At 39.0% G+C, this 23,197-nt stretch overlaps 1 protein-coding gene across 29 annotated transcripts in view; it reads right to left on the minus strand.

Moving 5' to 3' along the window:
• Positions 1–23,197, minus strand: part of ARPP21 (cAMP regulated phosphoprotein 21) — a 299,973-nt gene that overhangs the window by 150,369 nt on the left and 126,407 nt on the right. For 13 of the 29 annotated variants that reach the window (XM_074345302.1, XM_074345311.1, XM_074345310.1 and 10 more), the window contains exon 1: positions 1–815. The exons of 1 other annotated variant lie outside the window; for it this stretch is intronic. The gene's annotated coding sequence lies outside the window, so the exon portion shown is untranslated. Of the gene's footprint in view, positions 1,080–1,267; positions 1,397–23,197 lie in introns of those variants that run through there. 15 more of the 29 variants (XR_012500112.1, XM_074345312.1, XM_074345317.1 and 12 more) reach the window with 10 other exon arrangements.

Genomic DNA, 23,197 nt, shown 5'->3' on the forward strand with positions numbered 1-23,197 from the left:
CTTGACTGAACAGTGGATATCCCCCCAGCGTCTTGGTGCCTTGATTGATTTGATTTAGTTTTTGGCTTTTATTAATAGTATTGTTTCTCACTGATCGATTTGGCTATATTGGTTTGGCTTGGCTTGGCTTATTAGTATTACTGTTATTTTTGGTCGATTTATTTAACTGCTAGTAAAAAGAGCTGTCTGCGGCGTCAGCTGGGCTGCAGCGGCCAGTGCTGCGGGGACAGCGGTGGCTTCAGCGGCGGGAGAAGCCGCGGTCCCTGCTGCTCCTCGCTGCTCCGGACGCGCTCCGGGGCGCCGCCGCCGCCTTCTCTGCCCAGCTGCCTGCGGAGAGCGAACGTGCCCCCGCCTCCTGTCTGCCAGTCTGTCCCCGGGCACGTCTGTCTGCCTGTCGCTCAGCCTTGCAGCCGGCCGCGGGATTCTTGCACTCCTGCGCTTCGCTCTCCAAACCGCCCCTCGCGAGGGCTGTGCGGTCTATCTATGCCGGCGTTCGGCCTGTCAGTTCCTCCGCACCTCGCAGTCCCACTAGCAAGGCAGGATGCCTCTTCCCGTCGTCGTCTGCACCCTCATCTCTTTCGCTTCTCCACTCAGTGCCCCTGGCCGTTTCCCTCGGACAGAGGAGGGCGTCTGTAGGGAGGGAGCACGAGGCTGCTTCTCTCTCTCCCTCTGCCTCCTCTCTCTCTCCTTCCCCTTCCTCTCCCTCCCTCTCCCTGCTTGCTGGTCTCCGTGCCTCCAGCTGTCTAACTGCTCCCACCTGTCCGAAGCTCTGTCACTCTCAGTCCCACCCTGAGCCAGCCGGCTTAGGGCGTCCCTGGGTCCGGGTGTCCCGCTCCCCGCCTCCGCAGTCTGCCCCTCCGAGCGCCCTGCCCTCCCACGCGCCCCGGCCGCGTCCGGTCCCCGCCCCAAGCTGGAGGCAGCGCCGGTGGCATGTGGCGCGGCAGCTGCTCGGCCAGCAGACTCCAGCCCCCGACCCGCCACACCCGGGAGATGGCCGCAGCCGGGAGCCTGTGGGGGACGGGCCTGAGCCACGGGGCGCGGCCGGAGTTGGCCAAGTGGGAGCGCGGGCACCTGCCCTGTGCGCCTGGTGCTCGCGGTGCCATCCATCCCCCACCGGCAGTTCTAGCCGGCCCCCAGGCTGGAGACAAAGCGCATGAGCCCAGCGCGGCCGCACGAGCATCATTCATCAGAGAGAAAACTGGTACGTCGCCCCCTGCCCCTCCATGCCGCCTCCCCACTCCCCGCCCCGGCCGAGCCCCCCGCGTACCTCTCCCGGGCGCCTCCAGACTCTGGTGGACACTTGGCCAACCCTGCACAATCCTTTGCTCCGGTGCTCACTATCCAAGCCAACTCTGCAGAGAATATCCCGCAACAATAACACCTTACTCCACCCAAACGAAGCTGAAGCCTCAGAGCTCTGAGATGCTCGGCTTTGAGCAGGACCTCAAGTCTCGGTGTGCGGCGCCAAGTGGACTCCCAGTGGGCGACTGCCCAGCCCGCCGCCCACCCGGGCGCTGATTTAGACTCGCAGAGGTGCCCCAGAAACCTGGGCAGGCTAGGGCATGGGGCAGGGCACAGAGTTGACATCCGAAGAAATTAAAGCGCTGCATTTCCCGTTTGTTCTGGAGATGTGCTATTTTTATTATCTGTAATTCATTTTTTTTCCCATTGTTTCAAGGCACACACTACCAAAAAGAAAAAAAAGGGGGGGGGGGGGAATAGTGGAGGAATGGGAATACATTTCCGGAACACCGCCCACCCCTCCTGGGTGAATCTGGAGCCTACTTTTCCAACATTATAGGTCGCCAGCCAAGATATATCACTCTGGCTTTCTGCCCCCAGCTGAGAGCAAGGCATTTGATTCTGGGCTTCCTCGCTAGGCTGTTATTAATGTGAAGCAAAATTATAGTTGTACACGCCTGCATGGAATTGCCAAAGCTCATTCTGACAGTATCCAGCAATTCAGCTTCTGAATTGTAGATGCTGAATAACTACGGATCTGGTGCAATGAACGCCCCATCCCACAATAAATTGAAGAGGAGAAAAATCAACTTTTACCAGCTGCAATTAGTAACCCCATGAATAGACAACAAATAAATAGTATAAACCATGTCATGAAAACGTCCGTGTCCTTTTAGTTCCATTTATTGACATCCATACCTGATGACAAACGTTATGAACAGTTATTCAGGGTTGTGCCTTCCACTTTTTATAGCAATGTAATCTCAACAGCTGTGGCCATGTTCATATATGCTAAGATATAAAGTATCAAACAGATGATATGTGTAGTTCTAGTAAATGCTATGAAAAAAATTAGGATAAGGTTGTACTGGTCTTTGATGAATAGATCATTATTTCCCAAATATTAGAAATTGTCTCCCTTAGGGATCAGCTCGTGCTGGAATAAGGATAAATCTGCTGTGTGAGGTTTCAGCAAATGAAGCTGAAAGCATTCGAGACCCTTATGTTGATCTACTTTTTGAGCATTTCTACTCAGTCCTCTCCAAAAGCATTTTGACAGGAATTTCTCCCCTCCTTCCAGCCATATGGGATTCACGGGAAAATTCATAAAAACTATTTCTAATTCTCTTTCTTTTCCTTCATCTCAAGTCATGTTGTAAAAAGAACCTAGTTTCCTTTGGGGGAAATTTTTGTACCAGGTTGCGCTCTGTCTTGAATTCACACAATTGGGACTGCATGGAGATAGGGTCAGTGTACTTGATTTCCCTTCTTGACAGGACTACACCTAGGCATCTCCTGAATGGATGGATGAATAATCCACTAACAGTAAACTTTAACAGCTTGTTCTTAACACAGTCTTCCCTAGAATCAGATTTCACTGTGAAAGTACACATACACACACACGAACTTGATCCTACAAACTGGATTAGAATTTATAACCATTGAATGGGGGGGGGGAGCGGAACTCAATCAGAACTCAAACTACTAACTCCAGTGATTATGTAAAAGAACAAGACAGAAGGTTTCAGTATCTTTACAGTGCATAGACAAGCCTGATGATGAAACTTAATGCAATTTCTCAGACTTTAACCTTTATTTAAAAAGGACAGCATCCCAGAGAAGAATAACAATTTAATTCAGCTAATCTTTTCTACCTTTTCTCGTAATATTTAATCAACAAATTAGGAACTAGAGAAGGTTCAGGTTTATTTGAGGCCATGTAGATCATTAGCATTCAGCTCTCCAATTTTAACTTTTGGGTCCCAATGTGGGACTGAAATATACTTCTGGGACTATTAGGCAGGCAGTGAGCAGTAAGTCACTCTTCCAGGCATTCGGAAAGGATTTGCATTTCCTTGAAGAATCTGAAACAGCTACTATTCCTTAAGGCCCTTGGCCTGTTACGTATTAACTGCCACGAAACTCACTAACAGTGCGTCTACCTTACTGGACCTTCTGGATGACAACTATGATGCCCACAGCAGAGGTGTTTCCATGCTGAGAGCATCCTACCTTTAGGGGTGGGTGGTGGTGGTCGTGGGGGCAAAGGAGCCTGTGCTGTTACTCTCTTGGTCAGGATGCTTTTGAATGTATTTGGTATCATGTTTGAAATGAAAGGGCATATGTGTAAACAGATAACCCCCAGCCTGGGGAGTTGAGCTCACCTCCATCCACACTGGCAAACATCTCAGATTGTCGACAAGCTCCTTTAAACACATATTCCCTGAAGACACTCAATTAGTGCCCTTTTAATGAAGCTTTCAAATTGGATTTTCAAAATAAGGCAAATTGCTAAAATAGCCCAGCTACCTCTATAAGCACCTTTTCAGCTGAAGCGAGAAGGACAATTTCCATGCTGCTGAACTTCCATCATTCCTCCACAATTAGGCTGCTAGGAACTCCCCTTTAGGGCATTCTCCCCCACCACAACAAAGGCCCACAAGCCCCCTAGAGAGACTTCTCATTTGCCCGGTTCCCAGCAAAACAGTCTAGGGTCTATTAAATCCCAGGCTTGGGTTTAAAGCCATTCAAATATGCCTGGTACAGAAACGCAGGGGGATAAGATGGGGAGGAGGGGGAGAAAAGAGTCACATTTTAACCAGAAAAGTTTAGTTCCCCTTCTTATTTTGTGTGAAGCCAAAATAACTCTAAAACACATTTCAGAACATCAACAAAGAATGTTACATCACGTATGCATCTGAGAATGAAGAAATGTCATGATCAAAAACAAAGAGGACTTCGGAGACTAGAAACCAAATGTTCCCATGGCACAGATCCCTTGACGGGCAGCCATGCTTCCTCTGTAGTCTGCTGGGTGCAGTGGAAGAAAATGATCTCCATGAACCCTCGGTGTTCTCACCGGCAGACCATAAATGAACACTGGCCGGAATATACACACTGTGATGCTTTGCTGAGAGTGCAAACCCAGAAATTTCCTCAAAAATGAATGCCTGTAGTGTTTTGATGGAGATGCAGCTAAATCAGAGGAAGGGCAAACAGAAGAAACAGGAAGAAACAGCTAAAGAGAAGTTTAGGAAACCTGTCACTGTCAAATGAGCATCAAAAGACAAGAACGGCTGTTGACCACACTGTATTTCTTTGCAGCATCTCTTGGGATAGAAATACCAGCATTTAGACACAACTTTGGTACTGGGGCGGGGAGGAGGGGCTGTCCTGGTCCCCAGAGCATTGTGCTTCTTCCTTCTCTGTATTCACTGCCCTGAGGGAGCTGTGGCCTGGCTGAGGAGGGTGTGGCAGACAGCAGGACACAGATGCAGGGACTCTTTCTGACGGTAGAGCAGGTGTGTGGGCAGTATATCCAGCGGTCTCTCTACCTGGCTGGGGCCAGCACTGCCCTCCAGGACCTCCTTCAGCATGAAGTGTTTGCAACTTCCTATGGAAACCACAAAAGATGTTTCTGATTTTTAAAAAACTGAGCCCAGAATTGAAAACAGAAATGAAGCTGAAGCCTGAGGGACATGTTTGGGAAGAAGAGAGAAAAAGGTTTCCACTTGAAATGCAAGGCATGATACAGAGCACAACCTAACGTTTGCCAACATGCTGGGGTGAGCCTGCCCTTAGTTTTACATTCTTGGTCCTGAGATACAGCATCTTCCTCCACAATGGACGCTGCTCCCTTTTCCACATAAAGGAAGACAAAGGTTACCAAGTTATTCCGAACTAGGATAATATATTTGGCTTCTCCACAGTGAGATAACAGTAAAAGGTCTATGTATTAGCCACTAGAATAAAACAGCTACCATGCACCTCTAATGAAGTATAGGACATTTGCATTTTTAACTGTTCTTCATAACTTAAAATGGTGTGTGTGTGTGTGTGCGCGCGCATGTGTGTTTGCTTAAAAGGGAAAACATATCCACAGTGTTAATATTTCAATGACTATTTGAAAATTCAGTATTTCTATGATCTTACTGGAAACCCAGTTGCCGGCCAAATCCAGCATCTAAAGAAGAACAATATGCAGATTTGTAATCCTACACAAATGTACAATTTGTTCTCCAAAGTTACTCTCTAAAGGATTTTTTTTATTTTGAAAATAAATGTACATTTGTAAAATCTAGAGAGACTTATTGTTAAAAAAAAAAAAGATGTGGGAATCGAAATTAAAAAGGAACGAAATTAAAATCTCCCAAAATACCACCACCCCAACAGCCATCACTTATGTGCTTAGCTAATCTCTGTGCATATATCTCCATAAATACATGGGTGTATTTTGCAGAAATGGATTGTAAAAATGCATGTTATTTTATAATCTGCTCCCTGTTCTCTCCTTTAGAGTAAGTCTTGGGGATTATTTCCACGACATTGACTATATCAACATATTAAGGACAGCAGAGTAGCCTATTAAATATAACACCTGCATGTGTTACATGTAAGTGAAAGTTATTGAAGGGCCTAGTTTCCAAATCAGAGGATTATCCTTTTAGGGTAAATCCTTACATTGAATTGCTCATCAAATGAACCTTTATTTTACATTTTTGGCATAAGGCTACATTTGAAGACGCTGTATTAGTTTCAGAATATCTTTCACGTTGATTACTAATCTTTAGTAAAGAGTTGATTGACCTTTGCCTTTCTGATATAAATTATATAGAATAAAAAATTAATATATCATTAAAAGCATATAAAACATTCATATGCGTCTATTTTTAATTGAATTGTATTAAATTAAGGCAAAAGTTTTACTATTGGAAGAGAATTATAAAAATTCTATGAGTTTACTATCTTTTTGCTTCAGACTTTTCCCTTAACACAGATACTACTTTTTTTTTCCTATGAAAAATGGTAAATATTTGAGGAAACTGAGTAAACCCTTTCAGGCCAAGAAGTTACAGATGATTAGTGGACTAGAACTCTAGTCTCCTTCACTCAAGAAATTAAGCACATCCCTAAGAACCATGAACAAGCCTCCAAACCATTGTTTGGATCCTCCTTTTGCTGATCATTTCAACCACACAGAGCCAAAGCCACTGACTGGACACACACTACTACATATTTATCCTTCAACTCTCAGGATGAAGGTACAGACACAGGTAGTCAGGAATATGTTTAAAAATGGTAATCAGGTAAGAATCATCAGCCTAACAATTCAGTTACTTCCACATCACCACACGCAGTTGTAACCCAGGGCTCACTACGTACAGTTCTTCACTCCCTGGTCAGAGGACCCCACATGCCTTCTTGTGGTCAAGTGGGGCTCAGACACAAATTCTCCCCAGTGGTATGTGAATGGCACTGGTGTACCACTTTTGGGCTGAGGCACTAAGAAGCCTCTCTGCAATCCTTGGTTCTCCTTGGCTCCCCACAGCCACAGGGGAAGGCAGATGTCCTACAGTCCATCTCCATGAAGATGGAGCCTCCATCAGACTAGGTCCCTGAGTGACTGTGTGGAGTGGATTTCAGTGAGGACCCATATCAGACAAAGTAAGCAAGAATATATCTATATCTACATAGATATAGATATAGATATAGATATATAGTGTCCTAAGCCTCTGAATTTCTCATATTTTTCTTACCAGAACACAACCTAGATTCCCTGATTCATAACCTCTGCTAGTGAAACAGCAGGTGCAACACATACTGCAGGGAATAAAGGTCAAGAATGGGTTTCATGAGGTCAAAAATTTGGTCCTGAATCAACCACATCACTATGAGATTTGAGTAAGTCATTTCTACCTTAAAGCCTCAGTCATTTTTATTTTTAAATTTCTAAAAATGAACTGATAGTACTAAGTTTTCATCTAACCAATATCACACTGTTCTAATCACCGATGTGTTATATTAAGGCTTGATGCCTTCCAGTCAAGAGCCCACTCTTCCTTTTTTTCCCCCCAGCTTTATTGAGGTGTAACTGACAAACACAAGTAAGATATCTGAAGTGTTCGCTGTGGTGATTTGATAATAGGTATACATGGTGAAAGGATTCTCATCATCTAGTTAACATATCTAATACCTCACATATTTATCTTTTCATGTTGAGAATCCTTTTAAATAATTGTCCTCGCTATAGTTTTTACTGTACTTTCGGTCTCTCATTTGAATTTTACAAATAGCCTGGAAAATACAATAAATGCTTTATTGCTACTTTCATTGGAATTGCAGTGAATTTATAGACTGATTCAAAGAGAATTACCATCTTTGCTTTGTCTTTCCAAGTGTGACTATGGTGAATCTCTTCTATTTTTCAGTTGTTTTTTTAACGTCCCTCAGTAAACATCTGTATTATTTCGAATTATGGCTGCATTTCTAAAGTTGTTTAATTATAGCATCTTTTACCTACTTTTAAAATCATATTGCCAGCATTTTTTTGTATTAGTTCCTCCAAAAATATGAGTTTTAAAAAAAATTAACATATTCTGTTTCATTTTTATTATTGCCTTTTTAAAAATTCTTTTTCTGTGACTCATATAAGATGTGAGCTATAGCTTTTCTCTCCACAAAATTTTATTATCTTTACACAGATTTCTGTATGATTTCCTCATATCTAGTTTTGCCATTTTTAACAGTATGTTTATTATTCTTCTTAAACTACCCGTTGATTTTTTTAATATTAGTTCAATGACCATATATATAGAATATGTGTGTGTGTGTGTGTGTATATATATAATTTCTATTCTGTTAATTTTCCAACATTCTATTACATGTGCCTGAATTAGACTGACATATAGTTTTCCATTGTTGAGTTGTTCTTATCTATGTCAGATACTAGAGGCATAATTAAAATCATATAGTTCATGCACAATTGAATTCCCATGATTTTTGATCTTCCAGAAATGTCTAAATAAAAAGAAGAACTATCTATCTTAAAAGTCTGAGTTTGATGGCTTGGTACAAGGTAGAACTTAAGGATACATTTCAATTTCAGCTATGATTTCTGTCATTCTGGTTTTCTAGTTCTTCTTGTGCTAAAATTTTAACTATCCTTTCCAAGAAAATTTTTACTTTTCTTCCACATCTTCAGATTATTAGTATATAGTTGTGCATTTCATTCTCCCACACATTAAAAACATATTCTTGGCTGCTATAGTCATGTACCTTTTATTTCTTTCCTTATACAACCTTTAAAAAAAGGGAGAGGGAAGGTACATGGGTGAGGCCATAATGTCAGTATCAAACCAGGGACACCAACTGTGGTCCTGCAAGCTGCCACCTTTTCAGTTGCTGCTGAACTTATGCTAACATTAGAAAGCTACCACATTTGAGACTGAAACCCCTTTGAAACTCTTCCTTACTTTTTTAGTAAAGGACTTGGATAACTTCCTTAATTCCCTCTTCCATCTGTATTTCCTTTTTCATAAGTACTAACACATTAATGACACCCCTTCTTAGTTTCCTTATGCAGTTTTGTCATTTTTGTGGACTGAGGCCAGAAGGAAGAGGCTTCAGCATGTATTTAGTATGCCATAGTAAAATTAACTGCATTTCTTTTTTTTTTTTAAGTTTTTATTAGCAAAGACCAAGAGGCTCATAAATCACTCTTTCCCCAAAAGATCTATATAACACTATCACTTGAATTAACATAATAAAACATACTTTGTTTTTGACAATTTACCCTTTAAAGTAATATTTTTTTGGTTGGTGTATGGAAACCAGGTTAAAGGCAAAAATTCATGTATCTTTTATGTTTACACATGCACACATTTATAATATATTGTGTATTCTATTATGTTATAGCATACATCATATATAATATATATGAAAATATTTCAGCAGTTTTTTAGTAGCATGCATATCTAGCTTCAAAAATTTTCTTTTTAGCTGCGCTAGCCTGCTTCTTAAAACATGCATATGCATGTGTATGTATACATAGATATCATATAATACAATGAACGTATATGTTGTATACTAATATGTGTGTATATATACACACACATATATTCACCCACCAATGCATGTTTTAAGAAATATATAATAAAATATAACATAGAAAAGATATTATACAAATATAATAAATATATGTTACATATATATAATTAACACACACACATACACATTAAAATTTCTGGCATGTTTTGTTGATAGCTCTGTAGCTTATTTTATCTGAGTGTTAAATTCACCACAAACTCATTTCTTATATAGTCTTAAATTCACCCAGAAACAAAACATATTCTCTTTAGCTAATTAAAAGCAAATTTTCCCAGTGATTTTTTTTAAATATCAGATGTTATAATTTTCAGTTCTAGACTTTCCTTTTTATTCTTTTATAGTTTCTATTTCTTTATGAGTATTCCTGTATTTTTATTCATTACAAGTATATTCTTCTTTAGCTCATTCAGCTTGGTTCTAATAGCTGCTTTCAAGTTTTTTACTAATTCCAAAATCAGGGCTATTTGGAGGTTGGCTTTCATTGACTCTTTTTTCTCTCTCTTGAGAATAAGTAACATTTTTCTGTACGTTTGTATGTCAATCAATTTTGTATCGTATCATGTGAATGTTACACCGTGAAGATTCTATGTTCTGTTTTGATTCAATAAAGAGTGTTGATATTTTTGTTTTAGCAGATGATAAAGCTTTTAAGCTTTGTTTTAGCAGGTGATTGACACTAGCAGTGTGCTCAAATTGCACATTCAATATTTAAGTCAGCAGCTGAAATCTCAGATCTTTTTTTCTTTCTCTTTAATTTCATACAGTCTATTTAGGGCATGTGTGGTTCAGGGATCAGCCAGAGATATTAGAAGAGTTTATAGACAGAATTTGGGGCTTGCTGTTTCTGGAAAGAATCTGTTCTTTCCAGAAATCTCCCTTTACTTTGCATTGGTCCTTCAGAATTTTAACCGTATGTTTTTTGTTTCATTTTATTTAGAGTTTTAGTTGCCATACAGGGCTGACTTTTGATTGACCTCAAACTGCAAGCCATAAAAAAATATTTAACTTAAGCCATGCTAGTTCTTTAATACAAGAATCAATTCCCTTCCAAAATCTGCTTTTTATTCCCCATAAATTATTTTTATTATCTGAGAGACATTTTGTCTGCTAGGAATTTAGTCAGCAATACAGGAAGCAGGTCTCAGTATTCTGAGTTCCAGGAAATAAGAGGAAACTTGGAAGAGAAAGAAGAAAAGATCACTCATAAAACTCTGCTTCTGAGGATGGGGAAACCCATGCCCAGGTTCTTCTGCATATATCCCATTGTCAAAAATGATGACTCATTATTGCGTTTAGGTTAAGGGAGCCTAGGCATTCACACGGTTCCTTTCCATCTTCTACGGGAAAAGGAAGCTAAAACTGGTGTTGAGTAGACTGCGGGGGTACATCATAGACTGCTGTCTTCACTTTCGTTTCTAGGCTTACTACATGCCTCATTTTTTCTGATGAAATCTGAATGCTGTTATCTTTCTCTCTGAAACACAAGTATATATATTTTTCAAGAAATCCACCTTGGATAGATTTTAGGGAATACACTTTGTCAAGAATAGAAGAAAAGGAACTCATCTCACCAGCTCTCAGTCTTAGAAGACAGTAGACACTAAACCCTCTCACTAACTGTATGTATATATAGAGCAACCATTTCTCAGGACCTTTTGAAGTGTTTTGTACATCTTCCCACTGGATCTATTTACCAACATAGGATGGATAAAATCTAAGCTAGTCTCTCTGATTAAGATAAAAATGTTTAAGAATTTTTGTTTATTTGTTTTGTTTTTGTGCTCAGTGGTTATTAACCATAGTTCAATACACCGGAATATTGTAATCAGTTGTGAAGTGTGTCTCAATTTGTTACTAGTAATATTGTAATATCAAATTTTGCCAGTTACTTTCAAAATAAATTAAAATCAGTGTCATTTCTCTAACAATGCCATTCAAAATACTTGCATTCTAATGAACTTACTTGAGTAGAAGGTAAGAAGGTATATCGAAATATTTAAACATTTTACTTGGGGATGTTCCACCCATATGAAAAAATTTTGGCATATGTCACAGAAAATTTGTAAAAAAATTCGGAACAACCTGTCCTATTTACTAGAGAACACAGGAAGTTTCTAACCTAAACTGAGGGGTTATTAAATAAAAGGTAGCCAGGAGCAGAAGGTTCTGATTGGATGGACAATACTGGCAGCAATATCAAGGAGGGTGTAGACAGATGAACGTGAGTAATACATAAGAACACTGCATGATAAATATGATCTCCTGTGTGGTGCTTAGTTATGGCAGAAAAGTGGTCATGAAAGGAAAAAAATTAAACAATAAAAGAGTAAAACTTGTCCAGATATACAGGTTTATTAGGAGTAGGAGAATAGTGCTGTGAGCCAAAAAGATATATAAACCTGCTGAGTGATTTCTGAACCAGGTTAGAAAACATGTAGGAGGGAATAGACAGTGAGATCGCTGAGTGACCATTCAGCCAGATGGATGCTGGGCTCCCGTGCTGATTAATAAGACTGACACAAGGAGAAGATTCAGATTCAGTCACGGGGAATCTCAAACAGTGTTTCTATTGCTCAGAGTCTCATTTGCCTAAAAGCAGTGTACCTGATAAGTTCTTAATGTGGCTGGCTCACAAGTTCATCCCTTAAGAAGTTGAAAAACTACTTTAGGTGTGATTCCATGCACTAGAGGGAAGGAGTTAACAAAGAGGATGTTACAGCAGCCTTGGAAGATGGCAAACTGGGCAGTAAGAAATATTCTCTAGACTTCATGAAGACAGACATGAAAAAATTCAGAAATACAATGGGTACAACCTCCGGAGCCTGAGTGGCTAAAAGGAAAATCTGTTAAAGAATGTTGAATGAATCCAAAGAATGGAAAACTCCAAACTATTTCACTGACAAATAAAAGTTAGTAGAGATTAACATGGCCACACAGGCAGCTCTCCAATAGGGTCAAATTCTAAGACTGTGAATTAAAAATGAAACAGAACATGACCTGAGGCTTGTGGAAAATGGCAGCAAGCACCGGGGTTTTAAAGCAGCAGATTCAAAGGGTGTTGCTCTACATGATACTGTGAGTGAAATGAAAACTCTCTGCGAGCGCTTTTTTATATGGAATAGCCTCCTGACACAGTTAATAAAAGTTAACTAAAAAGTTCATTTACAAATAAAAAAGACAAAGTTAAATAGCTTCCTCACATACAAGTGATTACCTATTTAAAAATTTTTTAAAGAAACACAAATACTTAATGACAATAGCATTAAAAATAAAGAATTGAGACAAAACCTTAAGAATAATCTTAAAAGATTAAATTATTAAAAAATTTTTGAGGGTACTTAAAAATTTTTTAAATGACAGTATTCTCCCTAGCAGCCTATGTGTGTGAAATTCCATTTACGATCTCAATTGGATTTCACTGATTAAAAATAATTCTATATTTTTATCTATAAGAAAAAATGTCTAAGATTTGCCAGAGGAATTTAAATGGAATATGTTAATATATTGCCCCCAAAGCCTAAAATCTTTACTAATCATAAAATAATATAAAACATATTTTCAGTGTTAAATCATTATATAATCGTTGTTTTATAACAAAAGCAAAGGAAGAAACTAAAAAGTCTAGAGACAATCAGTCTTAATCATTTCCTATTCACTGCACTGGTGATGGAGGGGTTCCTGCACTGGAGTTATGGGGATGGCAAAGCAGAGAATACTTACCACTGAACAGATAAGCAGTTTATTAGTCACATATGTCCACATCTTTCTTCAGGAGAGGAAAACACTGTGCCAGGTGAGCCACATTGAGGCTGCACTCAGGAAAAGGCTGACCCACTGAAGGCTGTGGGGGGTAGACTGTGTAGTAGCCAGTCCGCGGGATACCCCCTGGTATGTTCAGGAGGACGTGATCAGCATGTTTGAATAATTCGGACTGGCAGGTAACTGACATGACCTCCTCAGGTATAGGCAGGAACCGTGCCTGGCACCTTCAGAAAGGAAGGTTGTTTGGCCAGGAGGCATCCGTGGGTGGGGAACTTGTGGTTTGGCCATTTGAGGTTCCCCTGGTTTCACCAGATGTCAAGGAGGCACATAATACTGTGACTTGATTTAAGACCTTACACCACACAGCCATAAAAATTTAGTGCAGAAGTTGATGAATTTTTCTTTAAAGTTACAGAAAGTAAATATTTTAGGCTTTGGGGCAATATGGTCTTGGTCACAACTACTCAATTCTGCCGTAGTATGAAAGCAGTCACATCACAGCAGTGTGCAAACAAATGAGCAGGATGGGGTTCTAATAAAACTCTATTTAAACAAAAACAGGCAGATTTGGCATGCACAACATGGTTGTGACCCCTGATCAAGTGTATGATAAAAATTTTATTGGAAGTTATTGAGGAAATATATTGATTATCTAATTAACTTTGGACAGGTTTTTTTTTTAAATGAAACCTTAAATATGTATGCTGTATGCCAGACTAAAATAAAACTCCATTTGATTAAATATTTAAATGTAAATTTAAAAAGCACATACTACTATTATCAAAAAATTCAACTGGATACATAGTCTTGGAATGGAGAGCTCTTTAAAGTACGGAACTGGTATTATTCAAATTTTGCTAGGTTATGCTTTGGGGGAAGAAAAAAACCTCCAAAATTTGTCTTTTTTCATACAAACGTTTAGTGTTCTTGTTGTTTTTGCTCCGTATCTAATGTGGGTTAGTGCTGGGCTCCTCTCCACTTGGTCACAAATGGCAGCCCTACGGTCTTGTGCAGCCACCTCAACAGCAGCTATGATTGGAGACAGCTGAAGGATGTCACACCAGCTCTGACGTGGCACAGATACGACACAAAGTTCTGCTCACAGTCCATCACCCAGGACTGGTCACGTGGACTAAAGCGGGGTCTACAAAGTGGACTAGGAACTGTCAGAGCATGGATATTGAGAAAGAAGTGTATCTGAGGTCTAATTTATTCATGTTACATATGGGGATAAGGGATGTTTGCACTGGGTTCTAGGTGTTCAAGAGCCCAAGATTTTATGAGAACACACATATGCAGGAGCGTGTGCGTGCACGCGCACACACACACACACACACTAAAGAATACATCGGTCCAACAGAGTTTGAGGATGAAGGATTTTGCATGGTAGAGCATAAGTCATGGCTGTTAACCTCCACTCTCAAAACTAGCAGCATTTCAAGTCTCAGCTGCCAGGGCAAATCCTCCTTCCTACGGCCTAGAGACAGAAGACAACTACGTTTGACTACTTTGAAAATGCCTTGCCTTACTGCTAAATATGAAGGTGGATGCTGCTTTGGAATGCGGGCAGAATTTGAGCAGAGGAAACACTTAGGTAAGAGAAAAGACAAATTAATTAACTTGTCTAATCTATCCTCGGGGTGTGAATTTAATGTTTTTTAAAATATATTGAAATATGTTCCCTGAATTGCCAAGTGACTGTTTTGCTGTTACTTGTAGTTTTCAATTAATTCCTCTTCAGGTATTTACTTACTATCATCATACTATTTGCAACAGTTACATATACTGGCTCTGGAATGCGGTGCAATATTAAGCAAATGCTATTATTCTTAAATTTATAGATATATTAGGGTTGCCAGATAAAATATAGGACAGCCAGTTTAATTTGAATTTTAAATTTAAAAAGTGAGTAACATTTTCAGAATAAGTATGTCCTAATGCAATATTTGGAACATACCTGTACTAAAAATTATTGCTGTTTATCTGAAATTCAAATTTAATGGGATGCCTTGCATTTTTATTTGATAAAATTGGCAATACGCCTGAAAGACAATATTGATTGTTGACACTGGCAACTAGATGAACATTAAAGGATAGGATTGTGAATAGTTGTATGTCTAAAAAGTTATAAATTTGATTTAAATATTTTAAAAATAGTCATTATTTTACTTGTAATTAATTTATTTTGTTCAAATTAGTGATTTGATTTTTTTCACTTTTATTTTTAGAGAATACTCTAGAAGGAAAATAGCATTCCTGAAAATATGTCTTCTATATTTTTTGATTGCTTACATTTGCTTCATATTCAAATTGTCTACACTTTGAGTATATTTCTACTTTATTTTAATCTTTTATATGACTATTGATACGTGAATACAAGTTGGGGGAACAAACTCTGAATAACAACATAATTACTGATTTTCTCTAAAGTGAAGGTAAGAAAAGCAAATGTTAAAGTATGCATTCATTTATACAGTATGTATGTCTTCACATTATTACTCATGCAAACATTGCTGAATCATCAGACAACCTAGACAAACAATAATTACGAAGTTCAGCTGTCCTTGATTTTTTTGAATTTCAGACATATGTAAATACCGTAACTTTCCATCCTAATGATCACCATGCATCTCTGTTCTCTTCTTCCCACACATTTAAAAAACAAACCTTATTTGTCATAAGAGACAATCCCAAATACCATAATATTCATTCCAAGTTCAATATCTCTATCAGAGAAATGCAAATCAAAACTACAATGAAGTATCATCTGACACCAGTCAGAATGGCCATCATTAAAAAGTCCACAAACAATAAATGCTGGACAGTGTGTGGAGAAAAGGGAACCCTCTTACACTGCTGGTGGGAATGTGGTTTGGTGCAGACATTATGGAAAACAGTAAGGAGAGTCCTCAAAAAAGTAAAAATAGGTTCAACTGTATGGTCCAGCAATCCCACTCCTGGGTATCTATCTAGAGGGAACTCAAATTCAAAAAGACACACGCATCCTAATGTTCACAGCAGCACCACATACAATAGCCAAGACATGGAAACAACCTAAATGTCCATCGACAGATGACTGGATAAGGAAGTAATGGTATATTTATACAATGGAATACTACTCAACCATAAAAAAATAAAACAATGCCATTTGCAGCAACATGGATGGACCTGGAGATCGTCATTCTAAGTGAAGTAAGCCAGAAAGAGAGAAAGAAAAAATACCATATGGTATCACTCACATGTGGAATCTTTAAAAAACAAACAATGACCCAAACGAACTTATTTAGAAAACAGAAACAGACTCAGACAGAAAATAAATTTGTGGTTACTGGGGGGAATGGGGTAAGAAGGGATAAATTGGGAATTCGAGATTTGCAGATACTACAATATATACAATAGATAAACATCAAGGTCCTACTGTACAGTACAGGGAACTATATTCAATATCTTGTAGTAACTTATAATGAAAAAGAATATGAAAAGGAATACATGTATGTATATGTATGACTGAAACATTATGCTGTACACCAGAAACTGACACACTGTAAACTGACCATACTTCAATTAAAACAAACAAAAAATACAATAATAGGTGTGAAGGTCAAACTCTTTTCCCCAAGGCACATTAATCCACTGAAAAATTTTAACAATATGTAGGCTACACTCTTATTTTGATTTTTGCTTGCATCACTTTAATCAAATGATCAGCTTTACTGGGTCTGTTTCCATTCAGAACCTCTTTATATACCATCTTAAATAGGCTGTAGAAGCAATACGTTTTTCCAACATTAGAACCTCTGCTTTCTTCCATTCCTATTTGGAAACAAGTGAATTCTATCTGGAGTACATCTCTTTCTTTTAACATTTTGCCAAAGAATCCAATAATATTCTGCACACAAGACTAATATGTTCTGTCTTTGTACTTTTTTCCTATGCCCTCATGGGTGAAAGGAATGTGATTTGCTTCGTAGGTGACTGTACATAATAATTTTACCAAACATTTTGCTCTTTGCCACCTCTTTTATCAGTCTTCTCTCACCTGCTGTCTGAACACTAAGCCAATGCCTTGTAGGGTAGGTTATGGTTAGTCTCTCTCTTCTGATTTTTTATTAGTCTTAATAACACTGGACTATGTCTCAGATTCCTGTGTTCAAAAAGTACTGGGTAATGCAGTTCAACCACACTTCTTATCTGATGAAGAAAATATCCCAAGTGAGAGAGAGAGGTCCCAGAGATCATGCATACATGGTTCCTCAGTTTCTTCTTTCCTTTACAGGAACAAGAGGTCTTTGGACCAGAGTAATAAATGAGGCTTCTAACTGAAATATGCCAGAATCTTACACAGTGGAAAACATTTCAGTCACAAAACATTTTCATTTGATATTCAAGACTGTCATATATCTCATATAATATTTCTTGGGAATTATGTTGCATAAATCCACTTGTACTAGTCTTGTGCATCATAAGCAATCCTAAAACCCAGAGGTATGCTGTTAAGACTCTTCCACAGATAAGAGCCATTCCTCCTAGCAAATATCAGGATTTAGCAAAGGGTTCAGTTACCAATATGGTTAGAAGAAGATTAGATGACGTCAACAAATTTTTTCCTTCCCCAACAATATCCTCCTAATAATCACAGATCAATGGGTTTAACTTATTTCCAGCCAGTAACATTCTTCATTTCTATGGTCAGAGTATAAATTATGAATATTCTGTCCTGTGACTATAATTGTTTCATCTTATTTTAATGGATCTCTTTACCATAGTTTCTTTAATGCAGGGTTTATTTTGATTCATCTCTTGGTTGTATGGATTTTGTCAAATAATTATTTTAAGAAGGTCTCAAGGATACTTTTTACCTTGAGAATTCCCACTTTAAACAGTATTGGCAAATTGCTACGAATAATAGCTTGACAGATAAAGTATTAATCTGAGGTAGCCCTCCAACGTTAGTCAATTTTACTTTCTTGTGTTGACTGATCATGTTCTAAGCAGGGAGGGCAAATAGGTTCTAACTGGAGGGCAAACCGTGATCAGTTGGTAGCAGCTGACTTGAACAGTATATTCCAAGGTGGCATCTGGACTCTGCAGGAAGGAAGACCTTGATCAATTAGCCAAGTCTATCAAAGTCCCTGGAGGGGAGAGAGATGGCGTGAATACCCTGTGATTAGCAGGCCAGCTGGAAGTATCACCTTTTCTAAGGCTCATGGCATTTCTTGAGAAAATTTTTGAAAATAAAAATCCATCTGGATGCAAAGGAATCCATATCTAATGATGTAATTTTGAGGACACAAAAGAGATTTTGCAATAGTTTCACAAATATATGAAGCTGAGGTGGGAGAACTCATAGTAGGAAACACTATGAAATGTCTTCTTTAAAGAGGGGAAGATAGTAAAGGTATATGAGAGTTATTATTACAATTAATAAATATGATCAAATAGCTCTCTAGAGCAGCTCATACTTTCCAAAGAAAGAATATGCATTCTTTACAAACATAGGAAACATGATAAACGCAGATTATATGCTAGGCAATAAGGAATTATTTCTAATTTTTAAAAATGCAGACACAGTTTCTAACCCTGATTAAATCAAAGTATAAATCAATATGTAAATTTGGAGGGCTAATGCCCTCCAAAACATGTTGAGATTAAATTTAACACTTTTAAATAATAAATTGGTTAAAATGCAATAGCAGAACTTAAAAACTATTTAAATGACCTTTTAGCAAGCCAGTGGGAAGTAGCTAAAGCTGTGCTCAGAGGGGATTTCATAGCCCTACAAATAATGGAGAGATACAGACAGATAAAATAATTGAATAACTATCTAACATCCAATTGAAAAAGATAGAAAAATTAGTGTGGTTAAACCAAAAATTAAAATATAAAATGATAATGATTAAATTTGCTCTAATTTTAATTATAACAGAGATTATTTTTTCCCAAAACAATTCATTCTTTGAAAATCAGTTAACTCTTTAAGAAAATAAGGAGCAATATATAAAAAAATAAATACTTTTAGAAAATATAAGGGTAATATTGCTACAAATGTGAAGTTCCTCTTATTTAATTCCTAGATAAGCTACAATTTTTTACAAATAATTTTCAAAGGTCTGAAGAAATAACATATCTTAAAACTGTACGTTAAAAAAAGATGCAGAAAGTAATTGAAAATTCTAAAACACTAATAAAAATTTAAAAAGCAAAAAATGTGTTCACTAATAATCTTTTCCCAAAGGTAAACCTCTAGAATCTAGTTCTTTAGGAATATATCCTTAAAAGACCAACTTTTGCTTCCTTGTTTTTATTATGAGATTATATTTATATATTATTCATCTAATTTAAAATAGATAAAAATGCACTTTAAAAACAAGTAAGCAAACAGACAAAATTAAGCCAGTCTCTAGCTTCTGATTGTTTCTCAATTTCTCTCTTATTGTTATTTATTATTATTACTTATTATTTAGTCTCTTAAGTCAGGCTTCCTAAATCAAGACACAAGCCTCTTCTCTACATTTCCTCCTAGGTTTAAATGTTGTTTTGTGACTCTCTTTTCTTCTCTGACACCTCTGAAGTTCATTTTAAATGGGTTTCTTCTGCATCAGAGCACATCACGGAGCAAGTTCAGCAAGACATTGTTACTTAAACAATATCTTTTGCTTCCTGGCAAGCTCCCTGGGGATGAAACTGAATGCAGGATGGTGGGATGGAGATGCTAACTGAAATCCTTCAGCACCTGAATGGTCCTGCTCAGTGCTGACATTATGATACCTGCTCATCATTTTTTCTTCAGTTAGTTCAGCTTCCGATTCAGTGACATTTTCTGAAACTCCTTTATGTGCTCAGAAGTGTGTTCCTGTATGAATAGGCTAAACACTTCCCCTCAGATCCTCACAGAAACCTATTCAGTAATGACTGCACTGCCTCCCTTTGCATATTAAAAGCTGTCTCCACTTGGTTCCCCAGGTAGCAGATCCTGAACTAGAGTTAAATCTGCAGAATGTTTATTGCAAAGAGCACGTGGGGGCCCATACTTAGGGAAGAGAAGGGAAAGAAAGGGGATAGGAGGGAGAAGTCCAGTTGTCCTGTAAGCCCTTTGATGCCTTTGAGACAGACAGACAGACAGACAGACACACACACACACACACACATACACACGAAGCCCTAGAGCTATAATGGCCCCCTGAGTTGTTCCTACTGAATAGGGATGTCTATGCCTTCATCCTCCCACAGCCATCAGTTATCAAGTATGGACTATCTCAGGAAGGGCCATGACCTTGTAGGAGGTGATTCTCGACAACTGAAATGATCCCTGAAGGACTGAGGAGACTGTCTGCTAACAGTCTTCCCAGCAATTGGGGCAACCAGTCCTTCTCTGGAGTGAACTCTGGGCACCATGACTACATGTGCACCATACAAACCCTGTATCCAATGGACTGTAGCAGGGATTTCAACTGGAGTTTCTGGCTCCAGGCTTCAAAGGCCTTCCATCATATCCCGTAGCCTTTTCACGATGGAATGTTCATCTCTGGGGGTGTGGACTGGTCCAGGTGAGGCAGGTGAGAGGCCACTGAGTGGAATCATCATTGAAGGGAAAAGGATTTAAATTTTGACTCTCCTGATGGTTAGCTGTGGGACTTCGAGTGTGGCAATCATCAGAGCTAACATATTACTGAGCCTTTATTATGACCATTCTAACTGCTTTATGTGCGTTAAACTATCTGATCCTTTGTCTCCTCGATCATAGGCAATGATACCTCCTAAGCAGTTTTGCCATGTGGATCAGATGAGCTAACATGTTATCTACATCTCTCTACATACAGTGGGCTTGAAGCAGATGTCAGTGTGCCTCTCCCTCTCCCCCATCATGCATGAATAATCTAGACTCCCCCCATATATGGATGGCTCCTGCAGCCCTGACATACGGTAACACTTATGATAGTTATTATAGCTCCCATTTATTGAGGGTTTTCCATTCTCAGTCAGTATGCTAAGTATGCTTTAACGTATACAGATTCATTGAGTCCTCATGATACCCCTGTTGGCAGAGAATGAATCCCCTTGGGCTTGTCCTGCCCTGAAAAGAAACCCCAGAGAAGAACATATCTCTTTCCAAACCACTGCCATCGTTGATCACCTCCTCTCTTTCAACACACACACAAAATCTTAATTCTCTTTTTTTTTTTTACAACTGCCTTCTTATTTCTATTTGTCTCCATCTCTAGAACTATTTAAATTTTTTCTTTTGTTTTATATTCTGAATTCTTGCGTGCTCAAAAATTACAGTCCCAGAGAGAAAGAAAAAAAAAACCCTCTCTCCTTTGCAAAGCTCAGCACGAGTGGGAATCCTGCCACTGAACAGTCTGTCCATGTTCAATTTTAGCATCATATAATTTCCTGCATAATTGTTTAAATGTCCTCATCCTCATCCCTGTCGCTCGCCCCACACTTTGCTATTTTTTAAAGATAGCATCCAAACTGCATGCCTGGTTCAACTGGGAATTTCACAGAGGGGGAAAAATGCCAGACTGCATCATATGCCTTGAGTTATCACAACACCTAAGAAGTGTCGTGCAGCCGAAATGGAAGTCTTCCAGTCCTCTGCTGCCTTCGGTGACCTCTCTTCTCTGCCAGCCGCTTCGAGGCCAGGCATGTGAAAATTCCTCATGTGTTTGTGTCATTCGATTCCCAAATATCACATAACCAAAAATATTAAAATAAAACTGCTCATAACATTTTCCTGAATGCCATCTGGGCCCCACTGGAAGCCGAAGCTATCTGTCAAACTCAAGATAACCACATTTTCCCCTCCTTTGTATGTGTTAATGTTTGTCATAATGGATTTCACTTTAATGCCCCAATTACATTTATGACATTCTTTCAACCGAGTGGCACTAATGACTTTCATTATTATTTATGCTCCTCCTTAATTATAAGACTCTCACCTCTCTCATTACACACACTCCTTCATCACCCCCTCACTGGCATACATGCTCTCTGGTATGAGGCTAATGTGCCTTGGCTTCCAATTTCAGAAAACACAATGATTAATTACTCCTGTTAAATCGCCCTACCCTAGGGTGATCAGATTGGCAAAATGAGACGAAGGGCCAGATTGCCACTCCAGAAGGATATCCCAGGACACCTGTCAGAGAGGGAAAAAAAGAGGTGTCCCCAACCCCCAATAAATAAATGCATGGCGTCCATGCTTGTCTTAGCTGTGGGATGAGTCACAAGGAGAGGAAATTATAAATGAAAATAAAATAACAAGGCTTTGGTATATGAATGCCCTGCCTTGCATTAGACTCAGGGAAGTGACTAAGAACTAAGCATCCTGTCATGCAGTACGGTGCTCCTTCTGTGAACTAAAATTGTAGCCAGGAAGAGTCAACCTGGTTTGGTAGATGGCAAATGTTGTACCAATTCTTTCAGCATCTCCATCAAGAAAAGGAACTGGTTTTCTGCCCCTTAATTCTGGGCTAGGCTTATGATCTGATGAGCCAAAAGAATGTGGCAGAAGAATTTGTTCCCAGCCTGGGTCCCAAGAGGTCTGACAACCTCCACTCTGTTCTCTTGGTACCTCTGCTATTTCCAGAGGAACAAACCCAGCCTCCCCATGTGGAGAAAGGCCCCACTGTCCCAGACAGCCCTGGGTGACTTAATAACTAAATGCGGTTACAGGAGCAAGCCCAGCCAAGATCAACCAAATCTGTAACACACCACCCAGGTAAATCCAGCTCACATTGCTGATCTGTGGAATCCTGAGCTCAGGAAATGCTTCTGGAATGGAATCTCTGTTGAAGCTTGAGGAGAAAACTGATCATTAAGGAGAACTTATTTTGCTCTAGGTAGAAAAATAAATGAACTCAGCCAGTCTGAGTAGGAGCTTGTATTCTTATCTTTTGTACCTTATAAAAGAGAAAACTGAGGCCCAGAGATGGCACATCAGACCTATAAAATAATGTACACAAGATCTCAGAGGAGAAAGCAAGGTTCAAACCTAGTACTGTTTGGCTCCAAAGCTGATACATGGCCCTTGTTGGCACACAGATTGAGACCACCTCCCCATAAGAAGCAGCATGTCCTGTGT

This window comes from Camelus bactrianus, chromosome 17 (assembly GCF_048773025.1).
Source record: "Camelus bactrianus isolate YW-2024 breed Bactrian camel chromosome 17, ASM4877302v1, whole genome shotgun sequence".
NCBI lineage: Eukaryota > Metazoa > Chordata > Mammalia > Artiodactyla > Camelidae > Camelus > Camelus bactrianus.